At 44.0% G+C, this 20,832-nt stretch overlaps 1 long non-coding RNA gene across 1 annotated transcript; it reads left to right on the forward strand.

The window, feature by feature from the left end:
- LOC141585017 (uncharacterized) lies at positions 1-19,553 on the forward strand. Its single transcript, XR_012518299.1, has 3 exons — positions 1-235; positions 10,215-10,295; positions 18,823-19,553. It is a non-coding gene; the product is annotated as an uncharacterized LOC141585017 (long non-coding RNA).
- Positions 19,554-20,832: the final 1,279 nt, after the last annotated feature.

A 20,832-nucleotide genomic window follows, 5' to 3' on the forward strand; every position in this document is an offset into this window, starting at 1 on the left:
TGAAGTAACCTTCTGGGAATAGCGTTAGACCCTGGCTGTACCCTCCCTGCCATTAAACACAGTATTTCATTCCCTACCCAGCAGTTATGAACCCCTTCACTACCAAGAGCCTGATCATTCAGTTTGGTGGTGGCAGTGGCCAGCAGGACCAAGGACCCCTCCCACGTACACAGGAGGAGTGTTTCACTTCTCCCTAATGAAGGCTCCGGCCCTGACCCCTCAGCACTGTCTCCAGGTAGGAACATACCCAAAGCAGTTAATTAGGCAGCCTGGAGAAAACCAGAGATGCAGTACAGAAAGGAAGGGATATTTACTGATGAACAGAAGTCACCTTTTTAAAAGTGTTTATTTTTGGCAATAAAGAGCATAATATAAAACATTTTTCTTCTGCTGCTAAAGAAGTAAAGGTGCCTGGCCGTGTGTGTGTGTGTGTGTGTGTGTGTGTGTGTGTGTGTGTGTGTGTGTTGGGTAAACCCTCAGGAGATGTCTGCATCAGACCTGCAGATGTCTAAACTTACTGTGGCACATGTTACACAGTAACTTAAAAAACTCAGCCTGCACTTAGTGCTTGAAACCTTTTTTTTTTTCTTTTTTTTTTTTTTAATTATGAAACCTTTTTTTAAAAACAGGTTTTTTCTTTCAGAGTCCACTTTTGAGATTGTTGTTTCCAGTGAGAGGTTGGCAAACCCAGCGTTTTCATTGAATGGAAGTCCAACAGGGCTCCTCTTCTGAATTCTGTATTTTTAAGGGACAAAAGATTGGGACTCTAGGTAGTTAGGAGGAAGTGTGCGTTTGATACTTGGAAACTTTACAAGAGTATCAGGGAACCGTTTCTTACCTCGTAAGTGGCCTTAACTGTTCCAAGTTTTGCTTCAATCTTCCCCATTTCTTTTTTTTCTTTTTTTTTTTTTTTTTGAGACGGAGTTTCGCTCTTGTTACCCAGGCTGGAGTGCAATGGTGCGATCTCGGCTCACTGCAACCTCCACCTCCTGGGTTCAAGCAATTCTCCTGCCTCAGCCTCCCAGGTAGCTGGGACTACAGGCACGCACCACCATGCCCAGCTAATTTTTTGTATTTTTAGTAGAGACGGGTTTTCACCATGTTGACCAGGATGGTCTCGATCTCTTGACCTCGTGATCCACCTGCCTCGGCCTCCCTAAGTGCTGAGATTACAGGCGTGAGCCACCGCGCCGGCCTAATCTTCCCCATTTCTGAGAAAAAAGTACAAACAAATTTACTATTGGAATCCTATTAAACCTACTTATGACCATAAAGACGTTTTCAAAAAGCTATAAATAGTATCTATGAGGATTTAAGTGCTAACAACATTTCTTGACTCTCAGTTACGTACTAACTATTGCTAGATGTAAATATCTCTGTTTCCTTCTGGCTTACTTTATAATACTATGGATATTCTGATTTTTCTGTTTGGGATTATATAGTAGTCACATATCTTTATTCTTTTGATTAATTTATATTATCTACATATTTTAAAGCCTAAAAGCATATTTTCAATTCCTTTTTTTTTTTTTTGAGACAGAGTCTCTCTCTGTTCCCTAGGCTGGAGTACAGTGGTGTGATCTCTGCTCACTGCAACCTCTGCCTCCCAAGTTCAAGTGATTCTCCTGCCTCAGCCTCCCAAATAGCTGGGATTATAGGCGCCCACCACCATGCCCAGCTAATTTTTGTATTTTTAGAACTGAGTTTCTACTAAAATAGAAAGATTTTTAGAAATAGAAAGAAAAAGAATAACACTATTTTAAAAAAAGAAAATAGTTATTTTGCTTTCTCCATGAAACAGTCTTTTAAAAATGTATTCTATGCTTATTTCAAAAAAGTTTCAGAATACTCTTTCATCCTTATTTCGTAAGCATGCCCATGTTGATTCTATGCCTGCTGTTGATGGTTTTTATAGACTCACATCATGCTATTTCTCAGCTTTTATCTATTCAAGGTAAAAGGCACTATTTCAAAAAGATGTTTCCCTATACCTAGCCCCCATAGTTTTCCACTGGAGTTTTCTAAACAGTTCCTGATACCATCACCTCTTTCCAGAGACAGTCACCAGAGCTGCCTCGGCAAGCTCTTCCATTTGTGTATGAATTATAGTTTTGCTTGTTTGTTTGCTTGCTTATTTGTTTATTGTTGTTGTTTTGGAGATGGCATGTCCCTCTGTCACCCAAGCTGGAGTGCAGTGGTGCGATCTCGGCTCACTGCAACTTCCGCCTCCCAGGTTCAAACAATTCTCCTGCCTCACCCTCCCGAGTAGCTGGGATTACAGGTGCATGCTACCCCGTGTGGCTAATTTTTACATTTTAGTAGAGATGGCCGTGTTGGCCAGGCTGGTCTCAAATTTCTGACCTCAGGTGATCCACCTGCCTCAGCCTCCCAAAGTGTTGGGATTACAGGCGTGAGCCACCGCCCCTGGCCTGTTTGCTTGCTTTTAATCTGAATAAAATAAATATTCTGTTTTCATTCCTGTTCTGGACTTGGTGCAACCCAACATTTTCTGGGGCCTTCTGCTGGGACCTTTTGGACACGTAAGTAACCACAGCGATCTATAGGAACTTGGTGAAGGCATATACATATTTTTCACACAAATGACTGAGCTCTTAGTTTCTTTAATTTTCAAAAATTAGCTCTTTAGACAAACACCTTGTTTCCCCAATAAAATAGTATTATTAGAACTGGGAGCTTATACAACTATTCTGTTATGGGGATTATTTTATAATGTAGCATAGGAATTTTAAAGTCCTGAGAGTTTAGAGCTACAGCTTCTCCTAACACTCCTACTGCCCTTGCAATAATGAGATTCAAGACACGAAAGTAGCAACAGCCTCTTTCCACCTTTTACCAGGAGAACATATATATCATTGTGAATTTTATAGATTTGCTTTACACTGAAGCCCTGGCCTCTAGATATTTCTCCGAAAGTAGGATAGAAAGTCATTTTGTCTGAAGTAATGCTGCCTTTCACATAAGCTTCATGAATTGACCACTGCCAGTTCAAGATGGCCTTGTGCTGGCTGACGCAAATGCAGCAAAGGATTTCGCAAGAAACCTTGATCTTTTCCCCGACATTGGGTGTTCGGCACCGGGGTCATCAGCCTGGACTTAGCTCCTCCTCCACAGCTTCCCCTTTCCCCTCTCTGCACGTGGTTCTTGTGTTGTGTTCTGTTATTTCTGTTGTTTTGTTTTGTTAAGACAGAAAGTTCTTGGGAGTGGGGAGCATCCTTTTCCTAATCGTTAAAAGGTTTCTGCAGTTGGCTTTGTTCTGTCTTGGAAAACTTCAAACCTTGGGTGTGTTTCCCTCTGATAGCCTCCTTTCCCACTCAGCATGGAGCATGTCTGTTCATCTGCTCTGCTCTTGCTGCTGCAGGTGAGGCCCAAATAGGCACTTTTGACCTTCCTGCCCATGGCTTCCAGAGGACAAGATCATACCTTCTCTTCATGGTTGCCCTCTCCTCCCCCTATGCGGTGAAGTCTCTGAGTTGAGGTGGAAGGTGTAGGCTGATTATACCTGCCCAATTTTCTTTTTCTTTTTCTTTTTTGAGACAGAGTCTCACTCTGTCTCCAGGCTGGAGTGCAGTGGCACGATCTCGACTCTCTGCAACCTCCACCTCCCGGATTCAAGCAATTCTCCTGCCTCAGCCTCCTGAGTAGCTGAAATTATAGGCATGCACCACCACGTCCGGCTAATTTTTGTATTTTTAGTAGAGATGAGGTTTCACCATGTTGGCCAGGATGGTCTCAAACTCCCGGCCCCATGATCCGCCAGCCTTGGCCTCCCAAAGTGCTGAGATTACAGGTGTGAGCCACTGCGCCCGGCACACCTGCCCAATTTTCTATCATACAGGTGGGTCCTTGCACACTCCCCAGTGTGCCTCCACCACACGCTGCCACTTCCCAACCACCCCTCATTCATGCTTTTTTCCCTTGTTCCTACTCTTAAACCCCCTCCTTGCCACTAACTCAGTGCTAGACAGCTCTCCCCTAACCCCTTTACTCTGCTACCCTTTAGGCATAAGAAGAGCTACCTCTGCAGTTTCGCCAGGTTCCCGCCGGGCAGCTAGGTCCCTGCTGGGCAGCTCGGTCCCCAGCCAAAGTGCTGAGGTCGGCTGGGCACGGTGGCTCACGCCTGTAATCCCAGCACTTTGGGAGGTCAAGGCAGTGGATCACCTGAGGTCAGGAGTTTGAGACCAGCCTGGCCAACATGGTGAAACCCCATTCCTACTAAAAATACAAAAAATTAGCTGGGCGTGGTGGCGCTTGCCTGTAATCCCAGCTACTCTGGAGGCTGAGGCAGGAGAATCGCTTGAATCCTGAAGGTGGAAGTTGCAGTGAGCCGAGATTGCACCATTGCACTCCAGCCTAGGCAAAAAGAGAGCAAAACCCAATCTCAAAAAAAAAAAAAAAAGTTCGAAGGTACACAGCAAGGCTGTTCTCCTGTTTCCACAGGTGCCACTGGGAGGTGGTTTGTTGTGGGCCAGGCTGGTGACAGAATTAGATCTTTTCCAGCATTCTCCAAGAGAGCTGCCTCTTCAGTTTTTCCTCTTTAATGTTTTCAACAAACAGGTGGTTTCTCCACTGGTAACAAATTCCTGGATATTTTTACTCACCACTCCATAAACAAGATGACAATGTTATTGGAAATGTCATATAACCGGCATATGAGTAATGTCCCCATTAATCAATTCACCAAAGAAAACAGGTTGCTATCTAAGCTTGTTTGGAGAGATGCTAGCTATGTGAAGGAAGGAAAACTGAAGCATCTGCTTTAAAGTACACTGTCAAGATATAAATGATATATGCTTGGTGATTTAGTATGTTTTAAAATTAACGAATTGCTACAGGAACTTCACTTACAATGCTATGAGCAGTGCCCGTGGGAGAGGGTTAGAGACAACACGGAATCCAAGAGAGGTGCAGGTTTTACAGGATTGTCACTATATTAAGAAATGTCAAACTACGAAGAAATTGTAAGCTAGAATATGAAAAATGTATTCTTTTATCCAGGCATTCATTACAAAATGTGTTGAGCAGGCACTGTGTTGTATACTATAAATACAAAGATTAACTAGATAGGGCCTCTGGCCTTAAGGAGCTTACACACTAATGGGGATTTATTTATTTAGAGACGGAGTTTCACTCTTGTTACCCAGGCTGGAGTGCAATGGCGCAATCTTAGCTCACCGCAACCTCCGCCTCCTGGGCTCAGGCAATTCTCCTGCCTCAGCCTCCTGAGTAGCTGGGATTACAGGCAGGCGCTACCACGCCCAGCTAATTTTTGTATTTTTAGTAGAGACGGGGTTTCACCATGTTGACCAGGATAGGATGGTCTCTATCTCTTGACCTCCGTGATCCGCCCACCTCGGCCTCCCAAAGTGCTGTGATTACAGGCGTGAGCCACCGCGCCCGGCCAATGGGGATTTATTTTACATTTCATTTCCATACTTCCTTAAGAATGTAAATGACCAACTTCAGGATACTGCTTTAGGTGTGATAATAAAAGACATACAGAAAATATAGAGAGGAGCCCGGGCAAGTTTTTACTGAAAGGCTGATATCTGAGCCAGGTCTCAAACACTGAGTTCACGTTTTTTCAAGCAGGCAGGAAAATAAGCATTTGCAAAGTCATAGTTCTGTGAAATAACAGGGGGACTGCAAATAATTAGATTTGGGTGTAACACAGGCATCTCAAGAGATGAGAGCAGTGTCAAGAGCTAAGGTCAAAGAAGTGGACAGGTAATAGATGATGAAGCACCTTGAATGCCAAGCTTAGGATGTGGACTTAATTTGAAGGTACTGGGGAGCTACTGAAGGTTTATGCAGGACAGTGGCAAATCTGAGAGAACTTGGCTTGTTCACATGCAGATGGCAGCTCTCTATACCTCTTATTTTATTTATTTATTATTTATTATTTATTTATTTATTCGAGATGGAGTTTCGCTCTTGTTACCCGGGCTGAAGTGCAATGGCGCGATCTCGGCTCACCGCAACCTCTGCCTCCTGGGCTCAGGCAATTCTCCTGCCTTAGCCTCCTGAGTAGCTGGGACCACAGGCACGCGCCACCATGCCCAGCTAATTTTTTTTTTTGTATTTTTAGTAGAGACAGGGTTTCACCATGTTGACCAGGATGGTCTCGATCTCTTGACCTTGTGATCCACATGCCTTGGCCTCCCAAAGTGCTGGGATTACAGGTGTGAGCCATCACACCCGGCTATTTTTTAAATATTTTATTACACTAGATTATATCATTTTCATAATATATGCTATATGGTGGAATGGTATACAGAACTGAATGTGACTGAGTGTAAGGGCCTGCCATATAGTAACCACTCCCAATAGATGGTGACTGAACAAAAACTCTGACGTAAGTGTCTCACTCTTGGTCAGATGGTGGTGGGACTGGAGGACCACAGGCCAAATGTCCTGACTTCATTGTCCTCCAGGTTCTGTCACATACATGCAACAAGTGACAAAGGAACTGCTGGGAGGTCACTGATTAAATATGTAGTGCAGCTACATGGAAATGCCCACTATATGTTCTGGAAATCATCTTAATCCTTCTTCAATCAAAATTTTTTTTTTTTTGAAATGGAGTTGGGTTTGCTCTTGTTGCCTAGGCTGGAGTGCAATGGTAGGATCTCGGCTCACTGCAATCTCTGCCTCCCGGGTTCAAGTGATTCTCCTGCCTCAGCCTCCTGAGTAGCTGGGATTACAGGCACCTGCCACCACGCCCAGCTAATTTTGTATTTTTAGTAGAGATGGGGTTTCTCCATGTTGATCAGGCTGGTCTCAAACTCCCGACCTCAGGTGATTCACTCACCTCAGCCTCGCAAAATGCTGGGATTACAGGCATGAGCCACTGTGCCCAGCTCAATCAAAATTTTAATCCAATCTATCATACCTGGGAAAGAACACTAACTTCTGAAATGTTAGTAAGACATGGATTTCGCTCTACAGAAGGCTTTTATTTTCAATTTTGCTGATCAATGTCAATTTTGCAAGGTGAGTGATACCTGTAATGGATACACAGCAGTTAGACTAAAAATTCTCAGTGCACTTTGTTTTCCTAGGCCATGCCTATTAACGTCTATTACCAAGAACTGGTGGGTGGGCAAATAGAATGATAAACGGTGAGACTGAATTTAGACTCCTATCTCTTAATCAATAGAATTGAACAAATATTATTTGAGAAAGGTGGGCCGTCAGGCATGGTGGCTCATGCTTGTAATCCCAGCACTTTGAGAGGCCAAGGGGGGCGGATCACTTGAGGTCAGGAGTTCAAGACCATCCTGGCTAACATGGTGAAACCCCTTCACTACTGGGGCACACACCTGTAATCCCAGCTACTTGGGAGGCTGAGGCATGAAAATGACTTGAACCTGGGAGGCAGAGGTTGCAGTGAGCCAAGATTGTCCAGCTTGGGCAACAGAGTGAGACTCTGTCTCAAAAAAAAAAAAAAAAAAAGCATGAAAGAAAAAGTAAAGAAAAGAAAGGTGGGCTGGGCACAGTGGTTCAAGCCTGTAATCCCTACACTTTGGGAGGCCAACGCAGGAAAGTTACTTGGGTCTAGGATTTTGAGACCAGTCTGGGCAACATAGCAAGACCCTGTCTCTTAAAAAACAATTTAAAGATTAGCCATGTGTGGTAGAGTAGGCCTGTAGTCCTAGCTACTCAGGATGCTAAGGTGGGAGAATCACTTGAGCCCCGGGGTTCAAGGCTACAGAAAGCTATGACAGCACCACTGCATTCCAGCGTGGGTGAGAGTAAGACCCTCTCAAAAAAAAAAAGGCGGCAACATGAAAAAAACACTCTCCATGTTCTCTATAGAAACTTTCTTGAACCAGATGGAATTTTCTTTTTCATTTGCAAGCGTTAAAAATGTACTTTTTTGTTTCAAAAGAAATACATGGCCATGGTAAAACATCCAAGCAATAAAAAAGGCCATAAGGTAAAAAATAAAAACATTTTCCCATCTCTCTGATGCACTCTGTAGCATTAACCACTCTATATACTTCTAAAATTTTTCTATGTGCTACAAGGAATATAGGTATCTCCCTTTCATTTTTATATAAATGGTTCAAATGGTTCATGCACACTGTTCTACATTTTTAAAATTAACTGTATGTTGGATATTGTTCTGCATCACAGTATACAGCACTATTTTCATCCTTCATTGTTGGTTTTCTTTCCTTTCTTTCATAATTTACTTCATTTTACTCTTTATTTTTACTAGTTAATGCAGAAATATACAACCTTTATTATACATCTTTCTGTTACTGTGTGAATTTATCTGTAGAACAGATTCCTAGAAGAGGAACCTCTAAATTAAAAATATATGCAAAGCCGGGCGCGGTGGCTCAAGCCTGTAATCCCAGCACTTTGGGAGGCCGAGGCGGGTGGATACGAGGTCGAGAGATCGAGACCAACCTGGTCAACATGGTGAAACCCCGTCTCTACTAAAAATACAAAAAATTAGCTGGGCATGGTGGCGTGTGCCTGTAATCCCAGCTACTCAGGAGGCTGAGGCAGGAGAATTGCCTGAACCCAGGAGGCGGAGGTTGCGGTGAGCCGAGATCACGCCATTGCACTCCAGCCTGGGTAACAAGAGCGAAACTCTGTCTCAAAAAAAAAAAAAAAAAAAAAAAAATATATATATATATATATATATATATATATATATATGCACTTGAATTTTGAGAAATATTGCCAAATTTTCCACCAAAAGCATTTTAAATGTGTATATTTCCACCAGTAGTGTTTCCCCACTTGTTAGCCAACATGTTTTGTTATTAAACTTTTAAAACTTTGCTAATTTGATTGGTTAACAATTGCATCTTATTGCTATTTTAATTTGCATTATTTGACTTAAAAGTGAAGTTGAGGGTTTTTTTTTTTTAAGACAGAGTCTTGCTTTGACACCCAGGCTGGAGTGCTATGGCACAATCTCAGCTCACTGCAACCTCTGCCTCCCAGGTTCAAGCAGTTCTCCTGCCTCAGCCTCCCGAGTAGCTGGGACTACAGGCATGTGCCAGCACGCCTGGCTGTTTTGTATTTTTAGCAGAGATGGGGTTTTACCATGTTGGCCAGGCTGCTCTTGAACTCCTGACCTCAAGTGATCCATGTGGCTCAGCCTTCCAAAGTGCTGGGATTACAGGCATGAGCTACTACACCTGGCCCAATATTCTCTTTATGTGTGAGTTGGATGCATTCATATTTCTTTTTCTGAGAAGTACCAGTTCAAGTCCTTTGCTCATTCTTTTATGGGTGGTTAGCTTTACTTTACAGATTTCTTTTTTTCTTTTTCTTTTTTTTCCAGATAGATGCTAGTTCTGTGGCGCAGGCAGGAGTGCATGAGCTTGGCTCACTGCAACCTCCACCTCCCTGACTCAAGCGATTCTCATGTCTTGGCCACCCAAGTAGCTGGGATTACAGGTGTGCGCCACCACTGTGCCTGACTAGCTTTTATATTTTTAGTAGAGACTGGGTTTTGCCATGTTGGCCAGGCTGGTCTTGAACTCCAGACCTCAAGTTGATTTGCCTGCCTTGGCCTCCTAAGTACTGGAATTACAGGCTTGAGCCACCACACCCAGCCTACCTTACAGATTTCTAAAGGCTCTATCTAGAAACGGGATTTTGCCATGTTGGCCAGGATGGTCTCAATCTCTTGACCTCATGATCTGCCCACCTTGGCCTCCAAAAGTGCTGAGATTATAGGCATGAACCACCTCATCAGCCAGAAGTTTTCATTTTTAAGTAGTCATATTTACCAATCTTTTCTTTATGGTGACTTCTGGATTTTATAAACAAATATTGCCAAGTTTTCATACTTAGAAAAAGCCTTCTCCATGCAAGATTATTTAAAAATTCATTATTTTATTCTAGTACTTTTGTTATTTCATTTTTATATCTAAGTCTTTGTTCCACCTGGGATTTATTTTTGATGTGCAGAGCAAAATATGGATCCACTTTCATTTTTTCTGAAAGACTAATCACTTATACCAATACCATTTATTGACTGTTTTTCCCACTGATTTGAAATGCTCCTTCTATTGTAAACTAATTTTGTTTGCCTGTGGGTCCACTTTTGAACTTTTTCCATTGATCTGTCTATTTCTCCACTATACCAACTGTTTCAATTAATGTAGCTTTAGAATACATTTTAAAATAGAATGAAACTAATTTCTTTCTTTCTTTCTTTTTTTTAGAGACACAGGGTCTCTCTATGTTGCCCAGGCCGGGTTCAAGTGATCCTCCCTGCTCTGCTTCTCCAAGTGCTAGGATTACAGGTATGAGCCACTGCAGTCACTGGTTTCCTTTTATTACCCTTTTGTGGGTATATTTGTGTTTATATTTCCAGATGATCAATACTCAAGTTCCAATGAAAAATGTAATTATCTTCTCTGTTTGTACTATCATCATGTCTGGTAAGATAATTTAGTGATTCTTAATGGTCAGTATTTTTTATTGTTGTGTTTATTTTCATGATTGCAGTGTAAACATTACTAGTGGTGAAATTTTTTTTTTTTTTTTTTGAGATGGAGTTTCGCTCTTGTTACCCAGGCTGGAGTGCAATGGCACAATCTCGGCTCACTGCAACCTCTGCCTCCTGGGTTCAGCCAATTCTCCTGCCTCAGCCTCCTAAGTGGCTGGGATTACAGGCATGCACCACCATGCCCAGCTAATTTTTTGTATTTTAGTAGAGACGGGGTTTTACCATGTTGACCAGGATGGTCTTGATCTCTTGACCTCGTGATCCACCTGCCTAGGCCTCCCAAAGTGCTGGGATTATAGGCTTGAGCCACCGCACCCGGCTGAAATTTTTATTCGTATTTATTTTACTGATTTTTTTCACACATAAGTCCTTCTCATGCTTCCCTAAAATGATTTTTTAGCTGAAAACTAGTTGACAGTCCCAGTGCTTACTCAGCCACCATACTGAACCCTCTAAAGTGCATAAAAGCAGGCAGTACCTACTGAAAATTGAGAAAATTATGCTTGTTTTAGATGTGGATAAAGAAAACTCATATTCATCATGCTTTCATTCCACGATCCCAGTTAAGTTTAGGATTCCCAAATCAGCCTTTGTTCACTATGTTTTCCTTCACATTAAGTATCTCCCATCTATAGATCTAGTTCTAGATGCAACTTTTCAATCTTGGAAAAAGAGAGATTTACCAAAAAGCACTAAGGAAACATTTAGAATCTTGGCAGCTGCAGTCAACATGGTCGAATTCTAACCCTTCCATGATTTATCATCTGCTACATCTTCCCTCTGCCCATGCCTCTCCCCTGTTAAAGTCCACAGGCATTCTGAAGGCCCCTTGAAATATTTGTGAGTCACAGGTAGGGAATTTAGAAATTAAGAGCTAGAAAGTTCAGATGTTACAACCAGAAGGACATGACCAAGGGCTTATTGACAAGCTCTGTCCTGCCTCATCTTCATCTTCCCTGCTTCTGTCCCCACCCAAGATCTGAAGGTTCAAAGCAGGAGATCACCTCTATAGGATTTTTTTTTTTTTTTTTTTTTTTTTTTGCATGGGAACAATCTTACTCCGTTGCCAAGGCTGGAGTGCAGTGGTGTGATCTCCGCTCACTGCAACCTCTGCCTCCTGGTTTCAAGTGGTTCTTGTGCCTCAGCCTCCCAAGTAGCTGGGATTACAGGCACATACCACCACATCCAGCTAATTTTTGAGACAAAGTCTTGCTCTGTTGCCAGGTTGGAGTGCAGTGGCATGATCTTTGCTCACTGCAACCTCCACCTCCCAGATTCAAGAGATTCTCTTGCTTTAGCCTCCTAAATAGCTGAGACTGTAGGCATGCACCACCACACCCAGCTAATTTTTGCATTCTTAGTAGAGACAGAGTTTCACCATGTTGGCCAGGATGGTCTCGATCTCTTGACCTTGTGATCCACTCATCTTGGCCTCCCAAAGTGCTGGGATTACAGGCGTGAGCCACCATGCCCTGGCCTCTGTTTTTTGTCATCGTTGTTGTTGTTTTAGTCGAAACAAGGTTTCACCACTGTTGGCCAAGCTGGTCTCGAACTCCTGACCTCATGCAATCTGCCCTCCTTGGCCTCCCAAAGTGCTGGGATTACAGGCATGAGCTACCACGCTTGGTCCACCTCTACAGGATTTGCCAAGAGAATTTCTCAGTCACCTTCCCAACTTCTAACTCTTCATTCATCTTAGAGCTTCAGATGAGTATTATTTTAACCACTGCACCTGGAAAAGATGGAGAAACAGGAACTGATAGACTCCCTGATGAAAGCCAGTGGGAGGGCCAGGCACGGTGGCTCACGCCTGTAATCCCAGCACTTTTGGAGACCGAGGCGGGTAGATCATGAGATCGAGACCATCCTGGTCAACATGGTAAAACCTCATCTCTACAAAAATACAAAACATTAGCTGGGCATGGTGGCGCATGCCTGTAATCCCAGCTACTCAGGTGGCTGAGGCAGGAGAACTGGCCGAACCCAGGAGGTGGAGGTTGCGGTGAACTGAGATCGCGCCATTGCACTCCAGCCTGGGTAACAAGAGCGAAACTCCATCTCAAAAAAAAAAAAGAAAGAAAAGAAACCCAGTGGGAAGTGGCTGTCATTGGTTTATGTGACCATGAGCACAGTTCAAAGATATAGCTAGTTGCCTTGTGATATTGTGAGCTCTTCCTCGGATTACCTTCTTCCTGAACGCTTTATATAGGATTTCTGAATTGAGACCAAGCTTGGACTAAATGATCTTTGAATTGGTGTATTGGAGTCTTGGAAAGCTGGTGGTAGCTAAGCTGAATCTACAATGCGATTCAAATAGGCACAGAAAGGAGGGGAGGAGGAAAAGAGACGATGGCATTCCTAGTAGAGAGAAGAGTATAAACACAGACGTGAAGGTGATGTGTACAGCATAGCAGAAGCTACAGATTGTTCAGCACTGTATTTTTGGATATTAAATGCCAGGAAAGGAATAGCAGGGATAATACGGAGAAGTAGAAAGTGGCTGGGTCCTGGGAGTCCTGGTTTACTGTGATCAAAAGCTTAGGTGTCATCTTAGTAAATATTTGTAGGGTTTTAAGCAGATAAATGACATATGGTAACTAGGATGGCTCCATATATAAATATCATGATGCTGCCCTTACCAAAAAAAAAAATGAGGCAATTTTGAAATTAGCTTTTGTAATGAAAGTTGGTGAGATTCTTATCACATATATGCTAAAGGATCATCATACCCATTATCAGATTGATAAAAAGACTGTCTCCACCTAGTTTCTTCTGTTTTTTGAGACAGAATTTCACTCTGTTGCCCAAGCTGGAGTGCAGTGATGTGATCTCAGCTCACTACAACCTCTGCCTCCTAGGTTAAAGCAATTCTCCATCCTCAGCCTCCTGAGTAGCTGGGACTACAGGCATGCGCCACCATGCCCAGCTAATTTTTGTATTTTTAGTAGAGACAGGGTTTCACCACGTTAGCCAGGCAGGTCTTGAACTTCTGACCTCAGGCAATCCACCCACCTGGGCCTCTCAAAATGCTGAGATTACAGTTGTGAGCCACCCCACCCAGCCTCCGCCTACATTCTTAAACTGAGTTATGACACAGGTGCATTTATGTATCAGTAAGTTTATCCTCGTAGCATTGTGGGAAATTGTTTTAAGAGTATTAGGACTGGGATCTTCAGATCCAAGATGGCTGATCACTAGCAGCTCGGGATTGTAGCTCCCAGTGAAAGCACAAAGAACAAGAGGACGCCACACCTTCACATGAATTCTTGTTGCTCACGCACCAGGAGATTCCCAGCGGAGGAGCCCCACAGGTCGCCAGCGCGACTCTTGTGACCGGCGAGGCGGTTTTGCCGGCGCCTTGAAGCTTTGGTTCTTGGTGCAGGGTCAGAAAAGCACCATCAATCTTAACACCGCTGATTTAGTCGGCGCAGTGGGTTGCTCAGATTTCGGCGCTGAGAATCAATAAGTTGGACGTCCACTCAGAAACCCAATTACAAAGACGGTAATTATAAAGACCACAGATGGATAAGTCTACAATGAAGGGAAGAAAACAGCCAAAAAAAGCTGAGAATACCCAAGATCAGAACGCCTCTCCCTCAGCGAGGGATCCCAGTTCCTCATCAGCAACGAAACAAGGCCTGATGGAGAACGAGTGTGTTCCAACTACAGAAGCAGGCTTCAAAACGTGGATAATGAGAAACTTCTGTGAATTAAAAGAACTTGTTCAAACCCAATTTAAAGAAACTAAGCACTTTGAAAAAAGGTTTGACGAAATGTTAACAAGAATACACAATTTAGAGAGGAATATAAGTGAATTGATGGAGCTGAAAAACACAATACGAGAACTACTTGAAGTATGCACGAGTTTTAACAGCCGAATTGATCAAGCAGAAGAAAGGATATCAGAGGTCGAAGACCAACTTAACGAAAAAAAAACTAGAAGACAAGATTAGAGAAAAAAGGATAAAAAGGAACGAGCAAAGTCTCCAAGAAATATGGGACTATGTGAAAAGGCCTAATCTACGCTTGATAGGTGTACCTGAATGTGACGAAGACAATGAATCCAAGCTGGAAAATATGCTTCAGGATATTATTCAGGAAAATTTTCCCAACCTAGTAAGGCAGGATAATATTCAACTCCAGGTAATACAGAGAACACCACAAAGATATTCCTCAAGAAGAGCAACTCCAAGGCACATAATCGTCAGATTCACCAGGGTTGAAATGAAGGAGAAAATACTAAGGGCAGCCAGAGAGAAAGGTCAGGTTACCCACAAAGGGAAGCCTATCAGACTTACAGCAGATCTCTCAGCAGAAACCCTACAAGCCAGAAGAGAGTGGGGACCAATATTCAACATCCTTAAAGAAAAGAACTTTCAACCAAGAATTTCACATCCAGCCAAACTAAGCTTCATAAGTGAAGGAAAAATAAAGTTTTTTTGTGAACAAGCAAGCACTCAGAGAATTCATCACCACCAGGCCTGCTTTACAAGAGCTGCTGAAAGAACCACTACACATAGAAAGGAACAAACAGTATCAGCCTTTCTAAAAAATACCAAAAAGAGCATCAATATAATGAAGAATTTACATCAACTAATGGGCAAAATAGCCAGCTAATATTAAATGGCAGTATTAAACTCACATATACCATTATTAATTCTAAATTTAAATTGACTAAATCCCCCAATCCAAAGACAGACAGGCAATTTGAATAAAAAACTAAAACTCATCAGTATGCTGCATCCAGACCCGTCGCATATTCAAGGATACACAAAGACTCAAAACAAGGGATGGAGAAAGATTTACCAACCAAACAGAGCTAAAATATATAAATAAAAAGCAGAAGTTACAATTTTTGCCTCTGATAAAATAGTTGTTAAAGCAACAAAGATCAAAAGAAGCAAAGAAGGACATTATATAATGATAAAAGGATCAATGCAACAAGAAGAGCTAAAGATCCTAAATATATACGCACCCAATACAGGAATACCCAGACATACAAGACTAATAAAGAGACTTAGACTCCCACACAATAATAGTGGGATACTTCAACATTAATATTAGACAGATCAATGAGACAGAAAATTAACAACGATATCCAGGACTTGAACTCAGATCTGGAACAAGTAAACGTAATTAACATTTATAGAACTCTCCACTTTAAATACACAAAACAGCCGGGCGCGGTGGCTCAAGCCTGTAATCCCAGCACTTTGGGAGGCCGAGGCGGGTGGATCACGAGGTCAAGAGATCGAGACCATCCTGGTCAACATGGTGAAACCCCGTCTCTACTAAAAATACAAAAAATTAGCTGGGCATGGTGGCGCGTGCCTGTAATCCCAGCTACTCAGGAGGCTGAGGCAGGAGAATTGCTTGAACCCAGGAGGCGGAGGTTGCGGTGAGCCGAGATCGTGCCATTGCACTCCAGCCTGGGTAACAAGAGTGATACTCTGTCTCAAAAAAAAAAAAAAAAAAAAAAAAAAAAATACACAAAACATACACTCTTATCAGCACCACATCATATCAACTTAGAAGTTTAAACGAAATGTTGGTTGGCTCCTTGTTTGTTATTCTCTTCCCTCATTTTCTTTCATGTCTCCATTATTAAAGACAATTATAGGCATACCCATATTTAGACTGCATTCTAGCCCAGGCAACAAAGCAATACCCCAATCCTCTCTCCCTCTTCCTCTTTCTTTTCTTCCTCTTCTTTATTATTTTTCTTATTATTAAAAAAAAAAAAAATCTAATCTCCTTTCCTTCTGCCTCACCTTTCCTCCCCATTCTCTCTTCTTATCTCTAAAAAAATAAATAAATAAAAAAGTATTAGTACTGGAAGTAGGGAAACAAGTTAAAACATTTTTGGGGGACAGGGGAGGGGTAGACGGGTGGAAAAAAAACAAAACACATTTTTTTGGAATTGTCTAGGTGAATGGTGACAGAGGCTTAAACTAGGGCAACAGGTGGAGACATTTGTTGAAGACAAAACTAGCAGATTTGCTTGAAGAGACGGTGTGATGAAAGATGGTAGCACAGACAGTGCACCTCACTGAGAGTCCTAATTGACTGATAACCCCAACTTCTGCATTCTGAAATCCATCACAGCTTCCTGCTCAGCTCATGCTTCTCGAAGGCTGCTTCATGACTGACTGCAGCAGGAATATTAAGGCAGACCCATTCCTGGGGAATGTGGGACCCCTCTGATGGGCAAGTTTAGCTCCATGATGTTCCATTGTCCTTGCTGAACTTTCTTAATACTGCACTGCAGTCCAAGACTCTTCCCCCTGACCTTCCTCCCACACAACCCACCGACCTTCCTCCTGACCTTCCTCCCACGCAACGCACCGACCTTCCACCCGACCTCCCTCCCACGCAGCCCACCGACCTTCCACCCGACCTCCCTCCCACGCAGCCCACCGACCTTCCACCCCACCTCCCTCCCACGCAGCCCACCGACCTTCCACCCGACCTCCCTCCCACGCAGCCCACCGACCTTCCACCCGACCTTCCTCCCACGCAGCCCACCGACCTTCCACCCGACCTTCCTCCCACGCAGCCCACCGACCTTCCACCCGACCTTCCTCCCACGCAGCCCACCGACCTTCCACCCGACCTTCCTCCCACGCAGCCCACCGACCTTCCCCCGACCTTCCTCCCACGCAGCCCACCGACCTTCCCCCTGACCTTCCTCCCACGCAGCCCACCGACCTTCCCCCTGACCTTCCTCCCACGCAGCCCACCGACCTTCCCCCTGACCTTCCTCCCACGCAGCCCACCGACCTTCCCCCTGACCTTCCTCCCACGCAGCCCACCGACCTTCCCCCTGACCTTCCTCCCACGCAGCCCACCGACCTTCCCCCTGACCTTCCTCCCACGCAGCCCACCGACCTTTCCCCTGACCTTCCTCCCACACAACGCACCGACTTTCCCCCGACCTTCCACGCAGCCCACCGACCTTTCCCCTGAGCTTCCTCCCACGCAGCCCACCGACCTTCCCCCTGACCTTCCTCCCACGCAGCCCACCGACCTTCCCCCGACCTTCCTCCCACGCAGCCCACCGACCTTCCACCTGACCTTCCTCCCACGCAGCCCACCGACCTTCCTCTTGACCTTCCTCCCACGCAGCCCACCGACCTTCCACCTGACCTTCCTCCCACGCAGCCCACCGACCTTCCTCCTGACCTTCCTCCCACGCAGCCCACGGACCTTCCTCCTGACCTTCCTCCCACGCAACCCACCGACCTTCCACCTGACCTTCTTCCCACGCAGCCCACCGACCTTCCACCTGACCTTCCCACGCAGCCCACCGACCTTCCACCTGACCTTCCTCCCACACAACCCACCGACCTTCCCCCTGACCTTCCTCCCACGCAGCCCACCGACCTTCCACCTGACCTTCCTCCCACGCAACCCACCGACCTTCCCCCTGACCTTCCTCCCACGCAGCCCACCGACCTTCCACCTGACCTTCCTCCCACGCAACCCACCGACCTTCCCCCTGACCTTCCTCCCACGCAGCCCACCGACCTTCCACCTGACCTTCCTCCCACGCAACCCACTGACCTTCTACTTGATCTTCCTTTCACACAGCCCACCGACCTTCCTTCCACACAACCTACCGACCTTCCTCCTAACCTTTCTTCCACACAGCCCACCGACATTCATCCTAACCTTCCTTCCACACAACCCACTGACCTTCCTCCTACCTTCCTTCCACACAACCCACGAACCTTCCTCCTAACCTTCCTTCCACACAACCCACTGACCTTTCTTTGTCCTTCCATCCTTCTATCCAACATCTCCCTCCCTCTTGTTCTTCCTTTCATTCTTCCTTCTATGTCTCATAAGGGTCAAACCTGTATCCTGGTCTGATGGCTCTCCTAGAGGACCTGGACTAATGTTTATTATGGGTAAGCTTTTGTGCTCTGGAGTCACAATAACTTGGGTGGTAATCTGGCTCCATCAGTCCTTGATATATGAGCAAGTAATGTAATCTCTTAAAAGTCCCAATCTTCTCATCTTAAAATCATAATTGTTGTGAGGATTCAATTAATCAGGTTTATAAAATGCCCAGCACAGTACCTGGCACACAGTAAGTGCTTGATAAGTATTAGCTATTCTTATTACTAGATATGGGAGGTGAAGGGAAGGAAGAAATCAGGGATAATTCTAGGTTTCTTGGCTACTTAAAATATATAAAGTAATCACAGATATTTCACTTAACTCTCCTTTTTCATATAGCAGATATCCTTTTGAGTACAAAGAGCTTAGGAAATCTTTCCTTTCTTTCCTCCTTACTCCTAAATTTCTTGATTCTACAGTGACGGAAGATAAACTACTAACCTATACATCAATGTGGACATAAGAAAAGATTCTTGGCCAGACGTGGTGGGTCATGCCTGTAATCCCAGCACTTTGGAAGGCTGAGGTAGGTGGTTCACTTGAGGTTTTGAGTTCGAGATCAGCCTGGCCAATATGGTGAAGCCCTGTCTCCACTAAAAATATAAAAAAATTAGCTGGGTGTGGTGGCACGTGCCTGTAGTCCCAGCTACTCTGCAGCCTGGGGCAGGAGAACTGCTTGAACCCCGTGACCTAAGAAGATTGCAGTGAGTGGAGATCAGGCCATTGTACTCCAGCCTGGGTCTTGCTTCGAGACTGTGTCTCAAAAAAAAAAAAAAAGAAAACAACCTCTGACTCTAGAGTTTAGAGGATGTCCTTTTACCACATTACCCCAGTGACTCCTACTTCTGGTAGGAGACAAGCTATGAGAAGTTTCTTCTCCCTTATAGAGGAAAGACCCCTTTCAGCACTCCTTCATGGAAGAAGGGAGAAAAAGTTACCAAATATCCTTGAGGACTAAATTAGGACAAAACTAGGTGGGGGAAACCTAAGATAAATGCTTTTCATAAATAGCATTTTATTTAGAACAATTTAGCTATTGTCCTAATAGCTAAGTGCAGGAGCACCTTTGAATTGCCCTCGTGACCTAAGAACATGTTATATACTGATTAGGAAAGGAATTGTATATAGGCTTGGAGGTGATTTCTGTAGTCAGAAGGAGGATCCTAGAACTCTAAGGGCATACACACAGGGCAGTGAGCAAGAACTGAAGTTATAGTGGGGCCAGGCACTGTGGCTCATGCCTGTAATGCCAGCACTTTGGGAGGCTGAGGTTGGAGGATCACCTGAGCCCACGAGTTTCAGACCAGCCTGGGCAACATTTTAGAAATATTTAAAATTTTTCTACATGTATGGTGGCATGTGTATGTGGTCCCAGCTACTCGGGAGGGTGAGGCAGGAGAACTGCTCGAGGCTGCAGTGAGCTGTGGTGGCACCACTGCACTCCAGCCTGGGTGACAGAGTGAGACCTTGTCTCAAAACATAATAAATAAGTAAATAAATAAGAGATGGCAGGTACACTGTAAAATGCACACTAGCAAACGATCTTTCCCTTTCTCAAGTACTTACAAGGCTTAAGACAGGGCCAGAAACTAGTAAAAATTAGTAAACTAGTAAAATTAGAAAGGGAAAATGTAAGCTCCTGAATAAAATTTTAAGAAATTTATTGTATAAACCTGGAATGTGGAAAATCTAGCTGAGCAGTAGTTCATATGAAAAATATTATGGGTTTTATTTAGGCTAACTGCCAGTGCTATGGGAGCCAACAGTGTAATTTTAGCTTGTAAAGAAATGAGTGCAGTCTCAGCCTGCATAGAAGTACAATATTCATTTAATAATGAGACACTTTAGCTTTCTTATCTGCAAAATTAGAGGCTAGATTAGATGATTTCCAGGTCTCATACAATGCTACTGTTTTATGAGTACATGACTCTATGACTTAGAAGTTCTAAACTTGAATTCCTGCATTTCCAGAAAATGAAATATAGGCTTGATGAAAATAGGTAATTCATTTCTCTGGTTAACTTTATAGCTTGGATGATCTCCAAAGAAAAAGCAAAAAAGATTCTTTTTTGTGTGTGTGTGCTGACCTGACCCACAGATACACACCATGTCAAGCTTCACATAGAACTATTTCGCTTCAGGTGGCAAGCCTGAGAAACCAGTTTTTCCTGAAGTTTGCCTGATAAATACATTTATGATGAGCTGTACTGTCATTCTTCTTTGTTGCCAAAGCCTTGGAGGGCCCCTGCTAAGCCAGCCAACTGCCTGTTGACGTTGGTAATCAAGGATTTCAGACAGAGGCAGATATCAAGGCCAACATGGGGCAATGACAGGAAGGACTAGAGTGCTCTGCCCTACGAGGCTGCGGGAGGGCGTGGATCTGAGTTTTAGCCACAGCATAATAGGCAGTCTGTGATGGTTTTGTGGGT

The sequence above is a fragment of the Saimiri boliviensis genome, chromosome 7, assembly GCF_048565385.1.
Source record: "Saimiri boliviensis isolate mSaiBol1 chromosome 7, mSaiBol1.pri, whole genome shotgun sequence".
Taxonomy (NCBI): domain Eukaryota; kingdom Metazoa; phylum Chordata; class Mammalia; order Primates; family Cebidae; genus Saimiri; species Saimiri boliviensis.